The following is a 14,327-nucleotide window of genomic DNA, read 5'->3' as shown; positions in this document are numbered from 1 at the left end:
TGACACCAGGCTTGGCTTAAATATTCTTAAAAACAATACTAGATATCACGCTTGGGGAATCGTATCTCAATTTTATGTTAGTATGTGTGTGCATGTGTGTGTTCATGCATGCAGGTTCGGACAACATCTCACTAGATAGCCCTAGCTGGCCTGGAGCTCAGATATGAACCTGCTTTTGCCTCCAGATTAAAGGCATGCTCTCCCCCACATCTAACTCATTTGGGGTTTTTTGTTTTGTTGTATTTTTCTCACACTGTAGCCCAGGCTCGGCCTCAGACTTAAGACAATTCCTGCCTCAGCCTCCTGAATGTTGGGGTTACAGGTTTAAACCATCATATCTGATTAACAGTTATGCTTTACAGATAAGGCAAGTTTTGTGTTTTTTTTTTTTAATTTTTAGACAATATTTCACCATGTAGCCCTGGCTGATCCCTATGTGAACCAGGCTGACCTTGAACTCACAGAAACCTACCTCCCTCTGCCTTTAGAGTGCTGGAACTAACGGTGTACACCACTTCACACAGCAATAGTTTTGTTTTTGTTTTGTTTGTTTTTTGAGACAGGGTTTCTCTGTATAGCCCTGGCTGTCCTGGAACTCACTTTGTAGACCAGGCTGGCCTCAAACTCAGAAATCCGCCTGCCTCTGCCTCCTGAGTGCTGGGATTAAAGGCGTGTGCCACCACTGCCCGGCTGTTGTTTTTCAAGACAGGGTTTCTTTGTGTAGCCAGGCTGGCCTCAAACTCACAGAGATCTTCCTGCCTCTGCTGGGATTAAAGGCATATACCACCAAATTATATATATATATAATTTATTTTATAGGGCTAGGCACAGTGGTGGCACACTCTGTAACCCTAACACTGGTGAGGCAAAGGAAAGATCTGAGTTTAAAGCCAGCCTGGTCAACATAGCTGACTCCTGGCCAGCCAAGGCTATATAGTGAGACATCTCTCAAAAAATATCTTTTTAAGCCGGGCGTGGTGGCACACATCTTTAATCCCAGCACTTGGGAGGCAGAGGCAGGCAAATTTCTAAGTTCAAGGCCAGCTTGGTCTATAGAGTGAGTTCCAGCACAGCCAGGGCTATACAGAGAACCCCTGTCTTGAAAAAACAAACAAACAAAAAATATATAAATAAAATAAAATAAAATATCTTTTTAATTCTGTGTGTGCATGTGTATACATTTGCAAGTGTGTGGTGTACTCCATTAATTCCAGCACTTGGGAGGCAGAATCAGACAGATCTCTGAGTTCAAGGCCAGCCTGGTCCTCAAAGTAAGTTCTAGGACAGCCAGGGCTACAGAGAGAAACCCTGTCTCGAAAAAAAGGTCAGACAGACAGAAGGAAAGGGAGAAAAAGAGAAAAGCTACAAACTAATATAGAATTGTAGATGGAGAACGTTCCAGAGACAATTTGAAACCACTGGCCATGAGTACCCCAGGGAGATGGGAGAAAGGACACACACCTACCAGCCATCTACTGTAGACAGAGCAATTGTCTCAAGTCCGTCAGAGACCCAGAAGACAGGGTTCTCCAAGGTCATCCTGGCCCTGGCCCTGGCCCTTACTATGTCAACCTGTGCATTGCTAAAGGAAAGGTGTCAAGAAGTGACCTTTATAGAAGGCATTTTGAAATGAAGACTTGGCAGGAAGCCACATGCCAGCAGGTTTATGGCATGTGAGGATTGTAAACATGGCCTATGGTCAGCTGTCGTGGAAAGCCTCACTGTACAGGGAAGAGGAAGAGCAAAGGACAGAGCAAAACCAAGTCTTTTTCTTAATATGGGAAAGGGTTTACAAACTAAGGGAAGCGTGCCAGCAGAGAGGTTGAACAGGAGAGCAGAGGACATCTTGGAAGATGGAAGGAAAGGGCCGGTATCGCCCACTTCTTCATTGCTGTATTCTGTGGAATTTCAACAGCTTTAGCAACTGAGACCATCGTTGCTCCTTTACAAAATGAGATGTCTGGAGAAGCAGAAGTCAAGAAATGTTCCAGGCAGCAGGTGAAGAGCAGACAGGGTCATATTCAAAGGCCAGGCTTTTCTGCAGACAGATGACAGGGTTTTTTTTTTTAAGATTCAAAGCACAAAAAGATACACCCGCAAGAAAACAACAAAGCAAAGTGGTACACACTTTTAATCCCAGCACTCCAAAACAGAGGCAGGCAGATCTCAAGGCCAGCCTGCTCTAAACAGCGAGTTCTAGGCCAGCCAACTCTACATAATGAGATCCTGTCTCAAAATGAGGAAAACAGATTAATCAGTTCCACATTTTTAAAAAATCTATTTTTATTACATTCATTTGTGTGTGTGTGTGTGTGTGTGTGTGTGTGTGTGTGTGTGTGTGTGTGTGTGCATCCCACATGTGTGTAGATACCAGAAGATGGTGTAAGATCCCCTGGAGCTGGAGTTACACCTGACATGGGTGCAGAAAACTAAATTGGGGTCTTCTGGACAGACAGTATATTAACGGCTGAGTCATTTCTCCAGCTAGAGTGAGAATTTCGGTTTCTATAAAGACACAGTTATGGGGGCAGGGGGGCTGAAGGGATGGCTCAGCCATTAAGAACACTGTCTGTTCTTCCTGAGTTCAAATCCCAACAACCACATGGTGGCTCACAACCATCTATACTGAGAACTGATGCCCTCTTCTGGTGTGCAGGTGTACATACAGACAGAGCACTCATACATAAATAAATATATCTTAATCAAACAGACAAACCAACAATATTTATGTTATGTAAATATGCTTTTGTGGTTTTTAAAGATTTCTTTATTTTATAAATATAAGAAGGTGTCAGATCTTATTAGGGATGGTTGTGAGCCACCATGTGGTTGCTGGGATTTGAATTCAGGACTTTTGGAAGATGCTCTTAACCACTGAGCCATCTCTCCAGCCCCATGCTTTTGTTTTAATCCCAGATGTTGTCCATAGCAGCTGACTGTGATTTGTAGACCAGGCTGGCCTTGAACTCAGAAATCCGCTTGCTTCTGCCTCTTGAGTGCTAGGATTAAAGGTGCTCGCCACAACACCCGGCTCTTGCGGACTCTTGAGAGGGTATAAAAGTGCCAGAGCACGAGGGCCTGGGGAGGCTGCTGCTCCCTGTGCCGCTGCTGCTGCTCCCTGTACTGCTGCTGCTGCTGCTGCTCCCTGCTCCCTGTGCTGCTGCTCGCTGCGCCGCTGCTGCTCCCTGCTATGCTGCTGTTCCCTGTGCTGCTGCTCCCTGTGCTGCTGCTGCTGCTCCCTGCTACGCTGCGGCTCCCTATGCCACTGCAGCTCCCTGTGCTGCTGCTGCTCCATGTGCCACTGCTGCTCCCTCTGCTGCTGATGCTGCTCCCGGTGCCGCTGCTGCTCTCTGTGCCACTGCTGCTCCATGTGCCACTGCTGCTCCCGGTGCTGCTGCTGTTCCCTGTGCTGCTGCTCCCTGCGCCGCCGCTGCTGCTATGGTTGTCAAGAGGGTCATGAACAAAGAGAAGAGAAGTTGGATATCTTGACTACAAAGATTGGACTTATCCCAAGGAGCTCAATGCTCCTAGTCAGCCGGAAGTACTCTAAAGAGATCTATGCCCCCTTCTCCCTCTCACCTTTCTAGCCTACCTATTGTCAGGAGGTTGGAAGGGATTGTGGTAGAGGAGGGTGATAGATATAAGAACCCAATAAAGTAGCCAAGAATTAAGGTCACATCTAGCTCTACTCTCTTTTTTATTACTATTATCATCATTTTCATTATCATTATTATTTTATTGTTGTTCTTTCAAGACATAGTCTCAGGGCTGGAGAGATGGGTCAGTCTGCTCTTCCAGAGGTCCTGAGTTCAAATCTCAGCAACCACATGGTGGCCCACAACCATCTGTAATGGAATCGGTAACCTCTTCTGGTGTGTCTGAAGACAGCTACAGTGTACTTATGTATAATAATAAATAAATCTAAAAAAAAAATAAACCCATAGTCTCACTATATAGCTCTGGCTATCCTAGAATTCACTATGTAGATCAGGCTAGCCTCAAACTCCTGGAGATCCACCTTCCTCTGCCTCCCAAGCGCTGGGATTAAAGGTGTGTGCCACTATACCCAGCTTCTACCCCCTCTTTATGGATCTCCTTATGTGGACCAGTCTGGCCTGGAATTGGAATACTGGGATTAAAGAAGCATGTCATGCAGCCCTAGACTAATCATCTCTAAATGACCTGAAAGTGGCTATGGTTGGATATGATACTGCATGCCTTTCATCCCATTTCCAGACAGTACGTTTTCTGGGTTTTTTTGTTTGTTTGGTTGGTTGGTTGGTTAGTTTTTTTGAGACAGAGTTTCTCTGTGTAACCCTGGCTGTTCTGGAACTCACTCTGTAAACCAGGCTGGCCTTGAACTCAGAAATCCACCTGCCTCTGCCTCCCGAGTGCTGGGATTAAAGGCATGTGTCACCACGCCCCGCTATTTTCTGTTTTTTTTTTTTTAATTTATGATTTGTGTGTGTGTGTGTGTGTGTGTGTGTGTGTGTGTGTGTGTGTGTGTGTGTGTACTCAGACCTCAGTGTACCCACAGTGGTCAAAAGAATCATTTGATCCTCCAAAATTGAAGTCAGTGTGCAGGAACCAAATTCAAGTCCTCTGCAAGAGCATACTTTTTTGTTTGTTTGCTGTTTGAGACAGAATTTCTCAGTGTAGCCCTGGCTGTCCTGGAACTCACTCTGTAGACCAGGCTGGCCTTGAACTCAGAAATCCACCTGCCTCTGCCTCTGCCTAAATGCTGGGATTAAAGGTGAGTGCCACAAGTGCCCAGCCTTTTTTTTTTTAAAGACAGGGTTTCTCTGCCTCTCCTAAGTGCTGTGATCAAAGGTGTGTGCCACCACTGCCTGACTACAACCAGTGATCTTAACTGCCAAGCCATCATTTTGTCCCCTAAGTTTTTAAAAGATGTATTGATTTATGTATAGGTGTGCCTGTAGTTTGCTCAAAGAGGCCAGAAGGCGTCAGACCTCTGAAACTAGAGTTATCATTGTCTGTGAGCTACCTGATGTGGATGCTGGAAACCAAACCAGAAACCCAGCAAGACCAGTAAGTGCTCTTAACCATTGAGCCATCTCTCTAGCCTAATAAGTATGGTTTGTTTTTTGTTTGTTTGTTTGTTTGTTTTGTTTTGTCTTAAAAACCATACATCTTAACCAGGCGTGGTGATGCACGCCTTTAATCCCAGCACTCGGGAGGCAGAGGCAGGTGGATTTCTGAGTTTGAGGCCAGCCTGGTCTACAAAGTGAGTTCCAGGACAGCCAGGGCTACACAGAGAAGCCCTGTCTCGAAAAACCAAAAAAAAAAAAAAAAAAAAAAAGAAAGAAAGAAAGAAAGAAAGAAAGAAAGAAAGAAAGAAAGAAAGAAAGAAAGAAAGAAAGAGGGTCTCACTGTGTATTGGCTCACTGTGTAGACAAGACTGGCTTTTTTTTTTTTCTTTCGAAAAAATTATACGTCTTTTAGGGCCTACAAGACTGTTCAGCAGGTGAAGGCATTCCTACACAAGCCTGGTGACTCTAGTTTGATCCCTAGGACCTATATAAAGGTGGGGAGACAGACTGACTCCATGAAGCTGTCTTCTGACATTCACACAAATACCCACACACATCATACACATTCTCACACATCATCATCATCATAATAAAGAAATGGAATTTAGCACTGGAGAGATGGCTCAGTGGTTAAGAGCACTGACTGCTCTTCCAGAGGTCCTGAGTTCAATTCCCAGCAACCACATGGTAGCTCACAACCATCTGTAATGAGATCTGATGCACTCTTGTAGTGTGTCTGAAGACAGCTATAGTGTACTCATATAAATAAAATAAATAAATCAAAAAAAAGAAAGAAAGAAAGAAAGAAAGAAAGAAAGAAAGAAAGAAAGAAGGCATTTTGAAAAGAAAGTAGAAAATCACATTTAAGAAAAATAAAAAAAAAGAGGGTCTGGCGTGGTGGTACACACCTTTAGTCCCAGCACTCAGAAGGCAGAGGCAGGTGGATTTCTGAGTTTGAGGCCAGCCTGGTTTACAGAGTGAGTTCCAGAACAGCCAGGACTATACAGAGAAACCCTGTCTCGAAAAACAAAAAACAAAACAAAACAAAAAAAATCCAAACAATTGAATTATTTTTTTTACACAGACACTTTTAGTTTTGTTTTATACACATATAAGATTTCACTGTGTCATCCTAGCTGTCCTAGAACTAGCTCTGTAGACAAGGCTGGTCTTGAACTCAGATCCACCTGCCTTTGCAAAGTGCTGGGATTAAAGGCATAGTATATTATGTACGTCTAGATTCTATTAATTTTTTTTTCTTTTGCTTTTTCAAGACAGGGTTTCTCTGTGTAGCCCTGGCTGTCCTGGAACTCACTTTGTAGACCAGGCTGGCCTCGAACTCAGAAATCTGCCTGCCTCTGCCTCCCAAGTGCTGGGATTAAAGGCATGTGCCACCATGCCTGGCTCTATTAACTATTACTACTACTACTACTACTACTATTATTATTATTATTGGCTTTTTGAGCTGAGTTTCCCTATGTAGCCCTGGATGTCCTGGAACTTTCTCTGTAGACCACTCTGGCCTTAAACTTAGAGATCAGCCTGCCTCTACCTCCCAAGGCTAGGATTAAAGGCATAAACAGCTACAGCTGGTAATTTTTTTTTTGAAGCAAAGTTTCACTTTACAGCTCAGTCCGTGCTTGTAGCCATTCTCCTCTCTCAGCCTTCAGGATACTTGGATTACAGCTGTGTGCCACCATACCCAAAATATCGGGGTTTTAAAATAGATAGATAGATAGATAGATAGATAGATAGATAGATAGATAGATAGATAGATAAACAAACCATAGTAACTAATAATATAAAAGAAACCAGAAAGGGAAACAAAGAAACAAGAAAACCCGATCAGTTCAGGAAAATATTCAAACCAGAAAAAGAAGGAAGGAAGAGAAAGAGCAGATCAGTAGGGCCAACAAAACACACAAAATGAGTGGCTGGAAAGATGTTTCAGAGGTTAAAAGCACCGGCTCTTTTCCAGAGGACCCATCCAGTGGCTCACCATGGTCTGTAACTCCAGTTTCAGGAGATCCAACACTCTCTTCTGACCTTGTGGGACATATATCGTACATGGACATAAATGCTAGCAAAACACACATACACATAAATTGAACACATACACACACAAACACAGGAACAACAGGAAAACATGAACTAGGATCACAGTATTCATGCCATACAAGAAAATAGGCCAGCCCTCAGGAGGCAGAAATAGACAAATCTTGGAGTTTAAGACCAGGCTGGCAGGGTGTGGCGGCGCACGCCTTTAATCCCAGCACTTGGGAGGCAGAGGCAGGCAGATTTCTGAGATGGAGACCAATCAATATGAATGTATAACAGAGCTATTAAGTATATTCTAGAATGCAGATATTCCACAAGGTCAGAAGAAATTCTTAGGTAACAGCAAGGCAGCAGACAATACCCACTTTAGCACGCAGAGCAAGGCCTAGTGCAATAGCGCCCCTAGAGGTTCTTTTGTGCTCTTTACTCCTGGTCTTGGAGGCTACAGACACACCACCGAGGCTCTCCAAGGCCACCCTAAACCAGGAACTCCCACCTGAGCAGGAAGGCCTAGGAGTTCTCCACAGACAGAAGGTCTCTACAAAGCTATACATCCCAATACTAAGTGACAATGAGGATCAGGTATGCTTTTGTCTTGGCTGATGTATTCTCACTATGGTTTCATGGATGTATAAAAATAAAAATACTAAAAATAAAAATAAAATAAAATAAAAATACTAAAACATTTCTGTGGCCTGACTTTCCCTGGGGACTCTATTTCTTTTCTTTTTTTTTTAACAATTTTTTTAAAAGATTTATTTATTTATTATGTGAGTACACTGTAGCTGTCTTCAGACACTCCAGAAGAGGGCATCAGGTTTCGTTATGGATGGTTGTGAGCCACCATGTGGTTGCTGGGATTTGAACTCGGGACCTTTGGAAGAGCAGTCGGCGCTCTTAACCACTGAGCCATCTTTCCAGCCCAGGACTCTATTTCTACACCTCAGATAGGGAGGGTAGTAATAGACAGACACAGGATTCCCCCCAAGTCTAGCTGGGTGGGATCAATAAATGTAACTGTGGTTACTAATAGACCACGAGCAACTTAAAGGTAACTGTGCCCCTGTAAGAAAGAGTAAGAGTCTTTTCTCCCAGAATATGAGGGACTGTGTGTGTCTTGTGGAAGCTCTCCCCAGCGCCTCTCAGGAGGAAGTGGTATAGGGACCCAGTCTTGTGAGCGTTTCCTGACGATAATCATAGCTGCTTTGACTTCAAGATTGTGATGGCCATGTTATGCCCAGATGAGAAAGCTCCATATTATTAAACTGTATGCTCTCCTTGTGTGCATATGTGTGGTGTGTGCATGTGTGCATAAGTGCATGTGTGCATATGGACACGCCTCTGCTGCTTGCATCCCCCTAGCACTGCCACCTCCTCCCAACCCCCTCACAGGGTCTCACTATGTCCTGGAACTAGGTGCACCAGGCTGGCCATGAGCTCACAGAGATCTGTCCACCTCTACCTCTGCCTCCTGAGTTCTAGGATTAAAGTTATGTGCCACCACTACCAAGCTTGTTATTATTATTATTATTATTATTATTATTATTATTATTATTATTATTGTTTGTTTGTTTGTTTGTTTGTTTGTTTTTTGAGACAGGGTTTCTCTGTGTAGCCCTGGCTGTCCTGGAACTCACTTTGTAGACCAGACTGGCCTCGAACCCAGAAATCCGCCTGCCTCTGCCTCCCAAGTGCTGGGACTAAGGGCGTGCGCCACCACGCCCGGCTATTACTATTTTTTAATTATTTATTTGTTTTTATTCTATGTGTATGAGTGTTTTACCTGCATGTATGGAAGTGTATCACATTCATGCAGTGCACACAGAAGCCAGAAGAGGGCGGTGAATCCTCTGGAAAAGCAAATACAGACCCCTGTAAACTACTGGAAATGGAACCCAGGTCCTTTGTAAGAGCAGCAAGTGTTCCTAAGCTTGGAGTCATCTCTCCCGTCCTATCCTAGGTTTGGTTTTTTTTTGTTTGTTTTTGTTTTTTGTTTGTTTTTATTGTTGTTGTTTTTTGGTTTTTTGGCTTTTCGAGACAGGGTTTCTCTGTGTAGCCCTGGCTGTCCTGGAACTCACTCTGTAGACCAGGCTGGCCTCGAACTCAGAGATCCACCTGCCTCTGCCTCCCAAGTGCTGGGATTAAAGGCGTGCGCCACCATCACCCGGCCTATCCTAGTTTTTGAGACAGTCTCTCATTGAACCTAGAGCTTAATGTTTTAGCCAGACTAGCTTACCACTGAGTCCCTGGAATCCCCCTATTTCCATTTGTGAGCTCCAAGGTTACAGCAGACACATAGTGCTGAGTCAGCCCCCCTCCCCCTCCCCCTTTAATATGGGTGCTGGGGTCAGAATTCAGGTCCTTAAGTTTGCTAGGTTTACACAGTGCACATTAAGCCATCTCCCTAGCTCTTCAACTCGTATACTTTAAACATATGCAATTCTCGGGTATTATATTACCTACATATCCATAAAACTATTTTTGACAAAGCCAGGCAACATAGGCCCTGTATCAAAAAGCACCTCCCTTCTCCCCCTGTAAAGAAAAAAAGAGAAGACACCATTCCTAGAGAAGCCAGTCATTGTTGGCTCTAGGGATTATGTGGTAAAGCAAAGAACTATTTGGTCAGTTTGTGATAATGCTTCTATCTCCTATGTTGTTTGAGAATGTGGATCCATAAGACCCCACTCAGGCTCCTCTGTTGACAAGAGGGTCCCACTCAGGAACTGAGAGCCAACTGCTGAGAACTGGTCCCTGACTCCATAGGAGTACAGACTTAGGGACCATGGCCCCCAAGAACACAGAGAATGTGGGTTTTATTTTCAGTGCTCAGGATAGAATCCCGTCCTGCTAAGTGCAGCTCTGCTTCAGTTCCACTCCAGTCCTCTGGCTGTGGCTGTGCACATCTCGAGTGTGGTGAGCGCCTCTGCCTCATAAGGCACCGTGGTCTTAACCTCCAAAGGAGCAACTCACCTGTTACTGCCAGCCAGCAGGACACGAGGGATACCAAATTAGGGCCACCAAGATGAGTAGACTCCTGGGAGTATCTTTTCAAGAGAAAAATAAATTTGGAATATATTTGGACCGTTTACATCTGGGTGCCAGAGTCTCTGACATCACCTCTTTTCTAGGGTGACTCAGTGTTCTCTCTCTCTCTCTCTCTCTCTCTCTCCTCTCTCATACAATTCAGAGCTGTTGCAGTTCTTCTGACGTTTCCATGGCAACTTTCACAAGGATTTCATAGAACATAAGGTGTTTGAGCAGGAAGGGCCCTTGGAGAGCAAATCCTCCCCCACATTTTATGGAACAGGAAGTTAGGGCCAGAGAGACGATGCCAAATGCCCAGGGTCACACAGCAAGAAAGGGACCTCTGCCCTCTGGCATTGAGATAGCAGGCAGCTGAGTTGCACAGGGTTGATTTCTCTGAGAACACAAGTGTTGGGGGCTTTGCTTCTGCTTCCCAAAGGACCCCTGCAGCCCAGGCTAACTTTCTGCTGCTCAATCCTAGCCAGAGGGGAAAAGAGTGGGCAGCACAAGGGTCTGCTCCCAGCTGGGTACAGAAGCTGGGGGGGGGCACTGGAGAACATCCAGGTGCAGGAAGCAGGGGCAGGAGTGTGAGGGGGGGCACTGGAGAACATCCAGGTGCAGGAAGCAGGGGCAGGAGTGTGAGGGGGGGCACTGGAGAACATCCAGGTGCAGGAAGCAGGGGCAGGAGTGTGAGGGGGGGCACTGGAGAACATCCAGGTGCAGGAAGCAGGGGCAGGAGTGTGAGGGGGGGCACTGGAGAACATCCAGGTGCAGGAAGCAGGGGCAGGAGTGTGAGGGGGGGGCACTGGAGAACATCCAGGTGCAGGAAGCAGGGGCAGGAGTGTGAGGGGGGGCACTGGAGAACATCCAGGTGCAGGAAGCAGGGGCAGGAGTGTGAGGGGGGGGGCACTGGAGAACATCCAGGTGCAGGAAGCAGGGGCAGGAGTGTGAGGAGCAAGGTTCTAAGCAGAACCTGCAAGGTCAAGGAGATGGCTCGCATTCTTGCCTGTTCTCCAGCGTAGTCCAGACTCTGGGCTTGGGGTAAAGCTAAAAGCCTAGGGGGAATGAGAGAGACAGGCTAGGCTGGGACTCCCTGGACATGCTATATTAGGGCATCTCCCAGGAAGACCAATTAGAAGTTTGCAGGAGTTGAGAGGCATGAGAGACCAAGGGCAAGGGCTCAGCGAGACCTGGGTGGCTCCACTCACTTGGAGACAAGGACATGTGCTGCACCTCATCTTCTTTGTATTCTAAGGCTGAAGTCTGGACCACACTTTCCAGGGGGCCAGTTCAGGGACTGGTCCCTACAAGCTGTGCTCAAGTTTGAAGATCTCAAAGTTTGGAGGGCTCTAAAGCCAGACTAAGGCTGTCACATCCTTTCTTACCCAACTGGCTCCTAGCCTCAAGCTTGCTCTGAGCTGCAATTACTCATTTATTGCCATGTAACAAACATCTCCCAAATGCTTAGGAAACTATGGTTTTAAAAGGCTCGCCTCTAGAGGAACATGGCGGCCTGCTAGAATTGCAGCACTTGGAAGGCTTGAGGCCGGAAGATTGTGAGCTTGAGGCCAGTCTGGTCTTCATAGTGAAACCCTCTTGTATATGGCATCATCTCCTGGGCTCCTGTGTACTCAGCCTGAGTGTTCTCTCATCATGGTACCCAGATCCTGAAAACCACTGTCTCAGGGTGCAAGAATCTGGGATCACTTCTGCCCAGGTTCAAGGGGAGGAGACACAGACCCACTCTATCACCAGGGAAAATACCAGCACCCTTGCCATCTTGTTTGTTTCCAAGACAGGGTTTCTCTGGATAGTCTTGGCTGTCCTAGAATTCGCTCTGCAGACCAGGCTGGCCTCTGCCCCTCAAGTGCCGTGATTAAAGGTGGGCACTACCACCTCCCAGTTGCTATCTTCTTTTGTTGGTTTGTTTTTTGAGTCAGGATCTCACTATGTAGTTCCGGCTGTCCTGGAACTCACTATGTGGACCAGGCTGGCCTCCCAGAGATTTGCTTGTCTCTGCTTCCCAATGGCTGAGATTAGAGGCATGCCCTCCACCACGCCTGACTCTTTTAATTTTAATTAACTAATACTTTTGAGACAGGGTCTTACTGTGTAGTCCTGATAGGCCTGGAACTTGCTATGTAGACCAGGCTCACTCACCTTTAACCCACTAAGATCTGTCTCCCCGGGCTTCAGGAGCACAAGGATTAAAGGCATGCGTCACCATGCCCATCTGAGGGCCGAATTTCTAACTTGTATTTCTTTTGCCAATTTAGTAGCTGCTTACTGAGGCCAGGAGCTGGCTGCCAGGGATATGGCTGTGACCGAGACAAGCTGCTTCCTGCTCCCAGAAAAGCTCCCATTCCAGAGTGAGAAACGGATGGGAGCAGAGGAGCCTTGAGATATAGTGATCAAAGAGGAGCAGAAGTGTGGGGCCTGAGGCTTCTCGGGAGAAAGCAGAGACCTGGATTTTATGTAAATGTTCCTCCTTTTAAAAGCAAGTCTGTCTCCTCTGCTGTCAGAGGCGCCCCTCCTCTGCTCTCCTCCCACTTTCTCTGGCTTGCCTGTTCCCTCTCTCTCCTTCTAGATGCCTGCACTGTTTTCACTGCCCTCAACCTGAATCTCCTCCTTGCAGCTCCTGCCTAGAACGTCCAAACTTGAACTCTATGTGTATGCCCTGTACTGGACGGATTCTAGGCAGTAGCTGGAAGGAGGTTACATGGTCTACTTCCTAGGGCGATAGGCACAGGCTGTTGAGGTTCTCAGCTGAGATCCTGGGCCAATCATGCTGAGGTTGGCCTTGTGAGGACGGGATACTGAAGTCCTCAGGGAATGCAAAAGTGAGAGCCCAGTACCCCCACTCTGGGTCAGGATGTATACAGATCTGGAAATTGGCCTGAAAGAGATAGGAGGAGGCTTTGAGCCACAGAGGTAGGGAGTTCTTCATGCTCTGCTCTCTGCCAACTGAGAAAGTTTAGAAGGCCGTCAAGAAACGCAGAGTTTTGGTGACAATGATCACATCTTGGAGAACAGCTAGGCCATTCCAGAGGAACACCAAGAAATACTGGGTCTCAAAGGCACCACCCTCCAGCATCCACTGTCCTTAACTCTGACTTTCTTTCTCCTGACTGGAGTGTCTTAGGTGAGGGGCTTTGGACAGAAATCCTCCAGTCAGCATAGGTAAAGCAGCAGGGTCAGAATCAGGAGAAGGGTATACCAGGTCCTGAACCAGTTTGGGGTTTAGAAAATCAACACAGACCTCTCTTGGATGAGAACCTAGGATGGAAAGACCATGGGCCAGTCAATTCTAGGAAGGGACCTCCAATCTTCTAGGCTGTCAGGGCAGACCTCTAACCCTAATCCTAACCCTAACCTATGCCTTGGTTATCTCTGAAGGCCTGATGCTGGCTGGCTGTGATAACTACTTCTTTCTCACTTTAGATATCCGTACTTCAACCCAGGTGGCAAAATATGTGAGGAAGATGGGGCTGGAGAGATGGCTCAGTGGTTAAGAGCACCGACTGCTCTTATGAAGGTCCTGAGTTCAAATCCCAGCAACCACATGGTAGCTCACAACCATCCCTAACAAAATCTGACGATCTCTTCTGGAGTATCTGAAGACAGCTGCAGTGTACGTACACATAACAAATAAATAAATCTTAAAAAAAAAAAATACGTGAGGAAGAACAGCGTGCCCGTTATGCCTCTGATCAGCTGAGCCCAGAGTGCTCGGTGCAGCAGGGATTGTTTGTGAAGCATGAGTGTTGGAGCTTCTTAAATTTGCCTATCCTGGAGGGAATAGCATTGAGGACAAGTAGTCAGATGGCTGGTATCTCTGATAGAAAAACAAAAACAAAAACCCTGAATCTCAGGCTGCCTATTCATGCAAGCCATCTGCCCCAGCATCCTCATCTCAGAACACATCGTAGTCCCAGGTCCATGGACTAGTCTATTGAGCTAGGTTACTGACCTGGGACATTGAAGACTGGGGCAAAGAGAGGACACAGGATCCTGGTGCTTCCTTCACTGGACAACTGGAGCCCTTTGAGCACAGTGCACTTGGAGCATGCTCCTGGGATGCACACCTAAGGCCTTCTTGGGACCTCTTGACCCCGCCCCTGGAGCGACAGACTTATTTGCATGGCTCCGCCTCAGAGCGACCATTGGCAGTGGTGGCGGGAGGCTGGGCCT

At 46.4% G+C, this 14,327-nt stretch overlaps 1 long non-coding RNA gene across 1 annotated transcript; it reads right to left on the bottom strand.

The window, feature by feature from the left end:
* Positions 1-1,312: 1,312 nt before the first annotated feature.
* Positions 1,313-14,197, bottom strand: Gm33508 (predicted gene, 33508). Its single transcript, NR_169077.1, has 3 exons — positions 14,107-14,197; positions 10,083-10,156; positions 1,313-2,038 (listed from the first exon to the last, which is right to left on the bottom strand). It is a non-coding gene; the product is annotated as a predicted gene, 33508 (long non-coding RNA).
* Between the last annotated feature and the right edge of the window lie 130 nt (positions 14,198-14,327).

Source organism: Mus musculus, chromosome 17 (assembly GCF_000001635.26).
Source record: "Mus musculus strain C57BL/6J chromosome 17, GRCm38.p6 C57BL/6J".
NCBI lineage: Eukaryota > Metazoa > Chordata > Mammalia > Rodentia > Muridae > Mus > Mus musculus.
Note: the sequence above shows the minus strand (reverse complement) of the source record. Positions and strands in the feature narration are given on the sequence as shown.